An 11,783-nucleotide genomic window follows, 5' to 3' on the forward strand; every position below is an offset into this window, starting at 1 on the left:
TGTGTGTGTGTGTGTGTGTGTGTGTGTGTGTGTAAACTCTTTTTTTTTTATTCATTCATGGTGCTTAGGTTGCTTCCATATATTGGTTATTGTAAATTATGCTGCAATGGACATGGGTGTGCACTTATATTTTAAATTTAATGTTTTCATTTTATTCAGATAAGTGCTAAGACATAGCACTTATGGATGGTCTGCACCAGGACCAAAGTATTATAGATGGGATGGTCTTCATCAGGACCATATGATGTGGCTTCACTAATTTACATTCCTAAAAATAGTGCACAAGCATTCTTTTTTTTTTTCTCTATATCCTCACCAACACTTGCTATTTCTTGCTTTTAGATAAAAGCCATTCTAACTGCTGAATGAGGATGTTTCATTGTGACTTTGATTTGCATTTCCCTGATGATTAATGATGGGAGTATCTTTTTATGTACCTGCAGGCCATCTATATGTCTTCTTTGGAAAAAAATGTCCCTTCAGATTCTCTGCCCATTTTTAATCATTTTTTTAATAGAGAAGTTTCTTAACTTGAGATTATAAAATCATTCAGGAGATTGGTTGTGAACAAATATACCTGTATTTAGATTGGGAAATGGGTATGTTTTATGGTGGAATTAACCAAAGCAAACATTATTTGCCTAAACTATAGATGATATCCAGGTGATTTTATATAATCTTTTCATTTCCTCATCAAGAAAATGGTAATAATACATAGCAATATATGGTCAAGAGAATAATCTCTGCTTTAGATTAATCAGACTGAATTTCTTTTCTTACATTCTGTTTACTTAATTTGTCTTGTGCAGCAGCCATAGGTTTAGTTGTATAACTTTCATATATGGCTCCCCCTTATTAATTGCAAAAGAATTATTTGGAATTTATTTAAATTATGGTAGCATTACTAAGTTAAATTGTTATAAATTGTGAAAAATGCATCAATGTAACTATGAATGTTTTTCTCTCATCAATGTTTCTAACCATCTCTCCTGTAAAAAATTAATAAAATATATTTTTAAAAAGTAGGAAAGTGCTAAAGAAAGAAATACGCTAATAGTAGAAATATGGACGTTGGGGAGCCTATCAATGACAGCAATTTGCTTAAATTTTGATATAGTTCAACATAGATTGAACATTTCAAACATCTATTCGCCTAAGATTATCTTGGAGTTTGGAAGGACAAGGGATGATGATATATGATGAAGCCAACTCAAGAATTAGTCCATATTATATTTTTTACCTTGAGAAGAAATACATTTCTTTTAAACCTTGAGATGTACAAATAAATAAGGATATTATGTCTTAGCCTTTCATCTTAAACCTCTTGATGTAATTTTATATATCCTATATAATAAAAGCATAATATGCAAATTGTCACTGTGGGCAGTCATTCGATTGGGAGTTTGACCAGGAGACCGGGTGCAGGAACCAGTCTGCAAGGCCAGCCAGGAGAGAGTGCACTGCCCGCCAGTCTTCTGTGTGGCACCTCTGGGTGCACAGCGGCCCATACTGCATCCTGGCTGCACTCACCTCATCTCTGCATGGGGACTCAGGTGCCATGACTCAGGCAGAGAGGGTGTGCAGCTGGGACCTGCCCTTCCATGCCAGACACTTGTGCTTCGGTTAACCGGCCAAGCCTAAAACCGCACTCATGCATGAATTTCAGGCACTGGGCCTCTAGTATATATAATAGATTATAATATAATCTCTTAATCTAATTTGAGCCAAAGGACATCAGGACATTTTTTTTTTTAACTTGTACTTTCTAATTAACCTCTTTACATGAAATTTGTCAAATGTCTTTCGGCATGTTGTCATGCAGTTCTTGTCTCAATACTGAGCTGGTGCAACTATAATTCATAGCTATAATCATTCACCATCTGGACACTTCTAGTTACTAAATGTTTTAAATTAAAGTATTCACAGTGGATAATATTGATAGTTATGTAACAGATACCATTGATACTTATTCTCAATAAGGTTCATCCCTAGAGTAAATTTTCTAAGCAAATCAAGTCCCCAAATATACTATTGATAAAATAGAATCTGCAACATCAGTCTGAATATGCAAAATGTACCCTACTAATTTATTTTTTCTTTGTGTATAGAGTAAGACAATGATTTATACAGTAATTTTCCCAAACTTAGCTCATCCTGAGAATTATATGGGAAATTGATTATGGCAGGCTCTGGAATCTTTATGTTAAACAAACATTTCAAATGATATAAGAATCAGAACAACATGCTATCATTGTAAAGTACAAAATGATTCAGACTTACTAGGATATTTAGGGAAGAGTGGACAGTATTTTTAGACTTAACATAATTATTCTCTTCTGGGTTTCATAATCATTGCTTTTATAAATCAGAGAGATTAGAGGCAGGAAACATGAATAAAAATAGAAGACTAAAGGATGCAGCTTTACAAATCACTTCTAGTCAACAAAGCTGACAGATTTTTACATAATGAAAACAAAAACATAATTGCCTAAAATTATAGCTTTAATTTAAATCTCAAAACAATAATCATGAAGCTTTACTTAAAATCTCAAAAATTTAAGAGTGTTGTGTGGGATTGATAACACAAGAGAGAAATTATGTATTTGTTCAAATGACAAAAATCCACAGGAGACCAATATAGCTCTAAATATTGTCTAGGATTTCTCCATGGAAATCAAATAGTTAAATCAGACACATCAATTTATTACAGTTGAAAAAAAAATCAAGGAATAAGATAAACAATGCATTTTTTAATTTAGTGCTGAAAACATAGATTATGAAAATATAATTTAACCCCCAAATAGGCCAAAGTTATTTATGATAATAAAAATTAGTGAACCAGAAGCTACCCTATGTCAAATTCCTCTAATAGTCTATAGCTCTGTTTTAGAACTAGAATATTAACTGACATTTCTGCCTTCCTAAATCACTGCTGTGTACTTTTATGTAGACCTTCACTGAGATTTCTAAATTATTTCATCATTCTAGGTCCCAAATTGTCCTTGGACAATTTCCTAGGATCTCATTTCTTTAACTCCTTATCAACCATCAAAATGTCTTCTAAACTTTGAGTTATACATAAATGGTAAAGGTGATCTTTACATGTATATTTTTTCTCCTGAATCTAATTGAGTCTGTTACTCAGCATTATCCATTGTTTTCTTCATCTCTCATTCCATAAATCAGCCTCTACTTTGGAATTCACTACCATCAATAGTTCATGTAACTTGGGCCATTTTGTCAGGATCATAAACTCAAACTTCACTGGAAACATAATCACAGACTTTTTCTCCTGCTTCCTGCCTTTTTGTTCTAGCATTTATGTCCATACAATGAAAGTCATTGTCATTAAGAAGAGTGAGGGAAAGCCTCCTAGGTTCTGTCTTTCTAGAGCTCTGCAGACTTAATAACAGGGAAGGAAGAAGTAGATAGTCCCATTTGTATACATTCTTGAATATTTTGGCCAAATTTCTTTTCAGATATGACCATATCATTCTAATTTCTTATTCCAGGACATGGCTGACTAGAATTCAATACCAAGAAAACAACCTGTCAACATTTTGATATATCATGGCACACTTGTGTTTTCTTGCATATCATCTGACCATATTGCTCTGCAAGCAACTATGAAATGCCTGTATACTCTTGCAACTGTTCATGAATCTAACCACTCACAGCTGAAATGTTTGGGTACTTGCCTGTTTTGATACTGTTATGGATTCCTGTCCTTATTGCCTCTTTTACATAATTAGCAAGCCCAAAAATAAATAATCTAATTGGTTATTACTTATTAATAGGTTAAAATGCAATTCAAGCAAACAAGAAAATGTGAGGCTTCTTTCAAACACCCAGTTCTGACCCTTGCCTCTTCCAGCTGATGATTTTTTCTCCACAACAAACTGCCTCTTGCCCACAGGTTGAATTGGCATGAGAGATGAAGGAAACCATGGATTGCTGATTTTGGTACTCAGTCTTGAAAAATAAATGTAATACAGGCTGGAAGAGTTGTGTGACAACCCTGAAAGTGTCTGATGACATCTTTAGAATTCTATTAGGTCTCAGTGGGAAGAAAACATAGCAAAATTAACCATCTGAAGGAGAGAAAATTACTATATTCCAAATTGCAGAATTTTAACCCATTTAACCAGCAATTGGTATTGCTACCTATTCTGCCAGGAAATATCTGCTAATTTCAATGTAAATCAAACTTAAGCATTTGATTAGGGGCATTGTTTCTTTTTTAAAAATTCCTCTTTTTTAAAAAAAAAAATTGCTTTATTGTTAAGAAATATTATAGATGTCCCCTGTTTTTGTTTGTTTGTTTTTTCCCCATTGATACCCTCCACCTCACACCTCCCAGGCCTTCACTACTCTATGGTCTCTGTCCAGATCTATATATATAAAACCCTAATATGCAAATAGACTTAACTGCAGATCAACCAAAAAACTGGTTGCTATGACGTGCGCTGACCACCAGAGGATGAACACGGAACATGGCAGGCATTGGCTGTGGTGGGATGGTGGAGAAGGTGAGCAGGGGCACCAGACCATGGTGGGGCACCAGTGGCTGTCATCAGGGCAAGCTTCTGGTGGTTACTGAAAATTCTTTGCTCCCCTGTGCCTTCGTCCCAACAGTCGTTTGCACCTGCTGCCCACACTGTCCCCACTCACATTTTCTGCTGGTGCCAGAGCTGCCTCTCACATCTGCTGCTGTTGCCCACCATCAGCCCCAATTAACTGGCACCAGCAGTGGATGTGAGCAGCAACTGCCAGGCCCAATCACCCCTCAGGGCTTCTCTGCCTCCCCCTCCTGAAGGGTGATAGGGGCAGCTGCTGCTGCTCGCACTAGATGATGGTGCTGACCCCAATTGTTCCACAGCATCAGTGGGTGTGAGCAGGGCCAGTGCAATCAGTGCGTGGGAGTCGGGGAGTGGGAGTGGGGCTGCTGCAGAAGGGACCAGGGATCGCAGCTGGAGGGGCTGGTCAGGGGCGCAGAGGGTGGGCTGAGATCTGCCCTGTGGCCCACAGTTCCTTTTAAGGTTCACAAATCTGTGCAGGGGGCCAATAGTCCTATATAATAAATCATAATATGAAAATTGACCAAATTGCAGAATGACCAGTCCATATAACACACCCTGACCACCTGGGGGTATATGCTCAACCCAGGAGCTATTCCTGGTGGTCAATGTGTGCTCACAGTGGGAGCGCTGCTCAGCCAGAAGCCAGGCTCATGGCTGGCAAGTGCAGTGGTGGTGGGGGAGCCTCTCCTGCCTCCACTGAAGGCAGGCTGTAAGGAGTGAGAGGTCCCTGACTGCAAGAGCCCCAGACTGTGAAAGGGATGTCTGACAGCCAGCTTAGGCTTGATCCCCAGGGGAATCGGGCCTAAGCCAGCAAGCAGACATCCCTTGATGACTGCAAGAGGGTACAGGCCAGGCTAGGGACCCACTCTTCCAGTGCACAAATCTCATGAACCTGATCTCTAGTATACATATAAGTTCCATGGTTGATCATTCTCCACTTATCCCCCCCCCCCCCCCAACCCTGCCTTCCCTCTGAAATTTGTAAGTCTGTTCCATGCTTCTGTCACTGGATCTATTTTGTTCATCAGTTTATTTTATTCATTAGATTTCACATATGAGTTAGATCATATGATACTAATCTTTCTCTGACTGGCTTATTTAGCTGAGCATAATACTCTTCAGGTCCATCCTTGCAGTTGCAAATGGTAAAAATTCCTTCTTTTTTACAGCAGCATAGTATTCCATTGCATAAGTATACCATTGTTTTTTAATCTACTCATCTGCTGATGGGCCCTTAGGCTGTTTACAAATCTTAGCTGTGGTAAATTGTGCTGCTATGAACATAGGTTTCAATATATCCTTTTGATTGGTGTTTCTGATTTCTTGGGATATATTCCTAGAAGTGGGATTACTGGTTCAAATGGAAGTTCCATTTTTAATTTTTTGAAGAAATGCCATACTATTTTCCACAGTGGCTGCACCAGTCTGCATTCCCACCAGCAGTGCATGAGGTTTCCTTTTTTTCCACATCCTTGCCAGCACTTGTCATTTGTTGACTTGTTGAGGATAGCCATTCTGACAGATAGGAGATGGTACCTCATTGTCATTTTGGTTTTCATCTCTGGGATAATTACTAACTTTGATTATGGGTTAGCCACTTCAAATACTATGAAAATGTCAGAAAAATAAAGAGAAGAATGGAAGAAAGATGAATTTTAGAACAAGGGGTAGGATGGACACAGGGACTGAACAATAGTTCCAGTATATATAAACTATTAACAAGGTTTTTGTTTTTTTGTTTTATTTTTTAGAAAGTTAAATTGCAATCAAGATATCAATGGTTCTTTTTTTCTTTTCTTTCTCCATTCTTAAATTTTTTTTCACTGTTTAAAGTTTCCCTTTAATACAATCAGAACCTTCTCAAAGTTCAATCTCAGGTTTGGAAGAGTATAGAAAGCGCCAGCTGGAGATCTTATTTTTATAAGCTCCTTACCAGAGGCTTCCTTCCTGTATTCAGCTGTCCCATCTAGTCTCTGACTGTAGCAACCTTTCTGAACAACTTCTTATCTATAAAAGGAGCAGGTGAAACTGGTGTATGAGGAAACTTCCAATTTTAAGTAACTTGTTATTTCATTATTATGTTAATTCTTATATTAATGAAGTAATTAACTTCTAGTCACAGCATATGCCCTCACAATCAATTGATCTTTAAATGGGGTGAAAAGGAAAGGGTGATAAAGGAAAACACATTTCATGTGGTAGGGATTTGTAGTCTTTCATTGGAACGCTCATCATTTAGGCTGTGGGTATATATGTATGTACATGTGTGCATTTTGCATATTATTTTGACAGATGTGTTTTTTTTTCTGGGAAATTTGTGTGATTTTATGGATGTAAATATTAAGAAAAACTTAAAAACAGGTAAAAAAAATTGTTCTGATTATTAAAGTAATCACCTAATGGGAGGCAAGCCAATATCTGCTGACACCTGTGCCCCACCTGGGGCCACCTGGCATGAACTACAATACAATACATAGTAATCTGCAGGTGGCTGCTACTTGTTCTGGGCTTGGAGGTGCCTAGAAGAGGCCAAGCTTTGAACCAATGCTGACCGCCACTAGTAGTAGGTCTGGGGCCACTTAGCAAGAAGTATAGATAAGGTGACCAGATTTTAACATTGGTAAAGTGGGACACCATTGACCAGGGGGAAACTGGGGGGAGGTTCTTGATTAAAAATTTGGTCTATATGTTAATAGCATGAAAAGACATAAGTCCTTCTACTAATGCTAAATTCTTTTCTTCGTCCCCATAAGTTGTTTTCCAAAAAAATTCCTGTATTTTGGAGGAAGATGCAACAGTACTTAAATATCTTTTATGTTTCTGTATCTCCAAGTGCTTTAAAATATCATTCTTCCCGCCATGTGAAATAGAAAATTCACCATTACATTTTTCACATTTTACCACGTAATCACTTTTTTTTAATAAAATGAAATTCACTTCTTAGATCATTGTTGAATTTGCATCCTCTTTTCTTACTCATTATGTTAAAAATCTAAAAAAAAATAATTTAAAATTATATTATAAATTATTATATACATATTGTTTAAAAACACAGTAAATAGGTACATAATTACATGAACATATTTTATTGTTAGTTTATAAATTAAATTAATTTGATTGTTATAAATTAACTATATTTTAAAAATTATTTAAATTTTAATCCTATATATCTTTCTAAATAATAACAATACTCACTTGTATTATTTTTCCTCTGAATTTGCTGTAACTTAAGTCGTAAGTGTCACTTTCAAGGCTGGTGCTAGACTTTTTGCCACCGCTATAAAATATAAATAATAGGAGTACTGTCTGCTAAATTCAAGAAAATTTATGTATTTATGAAATAAATAAATAAATTACTTACCTCAATTATCTGAATAGCTGATTTGTAATGACATCACTTGTTTAACTAGATTACTAGCACACAGTATGATGTGTATCATCTGAGAGGCAGTTACAAAATGTTTTTGTCATTGCCAATCCCCAAAAATGCCATTGTTCATTAAGTCCAAACAATGGTGGTCAAATTCTAATAACTGGTCAACAATGGGAACTTTGATAAGCAGTTCTCGATAATCAGTTCTCAACAATTATTTGTTATTATTAAAGTTTAACATTATAAAATTAGCAAAAATAATGTAAAACTCATATCCTGGCTAAATAGCCACATGGCCGCCAAAAACCATATATTCCCTTCCCGTTCTCCCGTGGTTCCCTAGCTTGTCTAGCTTGTCATGCATTCTTTTCAAAAATCGGGACTTTTTAAAAATGTCAAAGGACGTGGGACAAATTGTTAAAAATCAGGACTGTCCCGCAAAATCAGGACATCTTGTCACCTTATCTTTATATCCTTAGTTGTAAGATTTCTGTTCAACTAGATTTCAGGTGGTTCTGAATGATGTAGTTTAGTTGTAATTGTGATGCAGTGGTGGAAAGATTTGAGTACCATTTATCTATACCAGCATCTTGAACAAAGCCTAATTTTTATTATCATTATTATTGAAGAGGAAATTCCTCAATTTGGATTAGGGAACACTTAAAGAAGAGGTATCCTTCTCTTATTACCTAGTCATGCCATTCCTGCCTAAGGAGTATATCATAAGATTGTATACATTTGGAGGCAGGAAGATGGCTAAAGAGGAATACAAGAAGGGTCCAGAAGAACAGTTTTCCAGGGGGTGCTGATGAATCAGATTCATCAGACGTTGATATAGGTAATTTTAAGATTTTGTTGAAATGTAAAAATATCAATTAGTTTTTATGTTGATCTTCAAGTTAGTAAAAATCAATGTTTGTTTATTATATTATCTGTAAGCCATGTGCATCTCCAGCCAATAACATCTTCTATCAATATTTTGAATTATAAATAGAAGCAAGTGTTCAAAAATTTTCATTAAGGTAATGTGAGTATTAGAATTTACTCACCCATTTTATTTCAAACAGTACAGTGTGGAATTACTAAAAATTTAAGTAAACTTAAGCTATTTTACAAGTAACCACAATTTTAACTCTGTCCCTTTGCCCTTCTTCCTCTCATTACTATTTCGGTCTTTGTCCCCATATATTTTCCATGTGGCATCAAGTTCTGGATCTATGAAATAGAGGTCATGTTTTCCCCAAAAGAGAATTGTGAAATGTTGACTAACCACAAAAATCACTTCCAGATTTTTTCACGTTGCAATTTTATCGACTAACTAATTTTAGCATTTTTTCATTTGGCAAGGAAATTTAGAAAGATTCTAAATGCAAATGCAAAAACATTTTTTTTTAGAAAATGACTCAACTGTATATAAGAATAAGGTAATATGAGGCACAGTCTTCAGTAAACTTTGAAAGATATGGTTATGCATTTCTGGCAGTCCACCAGGATGATATTCATGTTCACTGCAACTTCGAAGTGGAACACACAAAAGGAAGAGGAGAAACAAGATCCCTAGGTGTATCTGTAAGTGGCTTTCTGTGTGTGTTAAAAGGTTAGGGACAAGGGGCAGTGATATGTAGGCATCACATAATGACAGTATGGACATTTCTAATCTAAGGTCAGGCTGAAATTCATAAGAGCACCATGTAATTGTTGCCTTCTAGGTAAACGGAAGTAGATGGGCCATATTACCACGAGTCAAACCATAGACAGGGTGAACTTGTTTTGAGGAAAACCATTACAAATCCCAGAAGGCAAAGAAGCTCAACAGTAAAACATAAATTGGATTTAAAAGTAGAAGATATTGCCACATCATTAAAAAGACTCTTTCTTTTATGTATGACACATGTTGCATGTTGACATCTATCTATGGTAACAAGTATAGTTTATTTTAAACACAAGATCAGCAATTCTTTATAATTTAAAATTTCTAGTAAGCAGTTGCTAATAATAATTTTACTTGTCCTGAGCTATCCTCCTTAGCATTTTCTTTTTTGTGTGTTTGTAATACTAAGAAGTCTCTACAAAAGTTGACCCAAACACATATTTCCTTAAAAACAGATTGATTTGTCCCTTTTCCCACTCCATCATTTTTCTTTATCTTAACAACTAAAATACTCTGTGGGTCTGTTTTACCACAATCATAGGTGCCTATATTTATTTCTACAGCATTCTGAATTTTCCCTTATCTTTTCAAAATGCTATCTCTAGTAGGCAAGTGGTACTTTATATGTTTTAACTTTCCTACTAGGTTCTGATTTTTCTCAGGCTCATTTAGATGTACTTTCAGGTTTTTCACATCTCCTATCTATACCTATCTATACTAATAAAAGGGTAATATGATAGCCGAAACTGGTTTGGCTCAGTGGATAGAGCCTGCAGATTGAAGGGTTCCAGGATTGATCCCAGTCAAGGGCATGTACTGTGATTGCGAGCACATCCCCAGTGGGGGATGTGCAAGAGGCAGCTGATCGATGATTCTCTCTCTCTCATCAATGTTTCTGACTTTCTATCCCTCTCTTTCTCTCTCTCAAAATAAATAAATAAATAAATAAATAAAATATATTTAAAAAAGGGTAATATGATAATTAGACCAGATAGATGATATATCTTCCAGACATCATTCCAGATGGCCTTCTGGACTAAGTCACATTGGTGGCCTGGGCCTAGGCAGAGGTGGTTAAGTGCCATCAGGTAGGCAGGCAAGTGGTTAGGGGTGATGAGGCAGGCAGGCAAAACCCCACAATCCATTGCCTCAAAGAGGGAGACCCATGCCGTGTGACACAGCCTACAGGAGGTACTGGCAGCGGTGGATGCTGCAGGGCAGGGCTGGTGCCAGGGAGGCTCCTGAGCAGCCATGGCTCCTGCAGCCTGGCACAGGCCCGGGGGGCGCAGTCTCCTCCCGAGGCTTCTGCAGGGCTGACTGCCACTCCTTCTGCCATGATGCCTGGGTGGTTCCCAGATCCTTCCATAGCTGCCGGCTCTCTGCCAGGGCTCGGGCCCCTGACTGGACTCCCCAGCTCGGCCCTGAGTGCAGAGGAGCTGAAATACACTGACATCCACAACATTGGAGCCATGATCGCCCCTTTGCACTTCCTGGAGGTGAAACTGGGCAAGAGGCCTCAACCTGTGAAAAGTGAGATGGACAGGGGTGGGGGGGGGGGGGAAGGGGGGGGGGGAGAGGAGCGGATGGAAAGGCACTGGGGAGAAAACAAAGTGGCACCAACCCGATGCCAGAGCTAGAAGGAGCAGACGGAGTTTCTGCAGCGGGAATCTGAGTGGCTGGAGCTCATGAATGCGGAGCTCATGAATGAGGATCTGAAGCAGGAGCAGCAGCAGCTCATCCTGATGCTCAACTGGCATCACCCCACCTGTGTCATAGGGACCGACTGCGTTAGGACCCCAACTCAGAAGGTAACCCACTGCTGGAGCCTCTGGAGAAGAATGGATCATGGGCTGGCAGGAGGAAGCGGGGGAGGAAGTGGAGGAGGAGGAGATGAACAGAGGGAGGAGGAGGATCCCAGAAGGCTCTTCCTTGCTGCATGAAAAACTCTCAGTGAGGCTCAGCACAGCCAGCATCAGCCGGGCTTTTTGGTGAAACTCAGATCAGCCACGGCAGGGGAAGAACCCTTGGCTGATGAAACCCAGAATCAGCTGAGACCAAAGAAGTCCAGAGAGGGAACTGTTCTGCCTGGCGCAAGGCTTTCAGGAGGCAGGACAGAGGCTCTGGGCTGGAGAGAAGCCCAACTAGACAGCTGTGGGCTGAAAGAAAGGAAGAAAGGAAG

The 11,783-nt window shown here is 38.2% G+C and overlaps 1 pseudogene; it reads left to right on the forward strand.

Annotated features, from left to right (window-relative positions):
- Positions 1 to 10,929: 10,929 nt before the first annotated feature.
- LOC123652620 lies at positions 10,930 to 11,498 on the forward strand (annotated as a pseudogene).
- Positions 11,499 to 11,783: the final 285 nt, after the last annotated feature.

The sequence above is a fragment of the Pipistrellus kuhlii genome, unplaced genomic scaffold, assembly GCF_014108245.1.
Source record: "Pipistrellus kuhlii isolate mPipKuh1 unplaced genomic scaffold, mPipKuh1.p scaffold_m20_p_2, whole genome shotgun sequence".
Lineage (NCBI taxonomy): Eukaryota > Metazoa > Chordata > Mammalia > Chiroptera > Vespertilionidae > Pipistrellus > Pipistrellus kuhlii.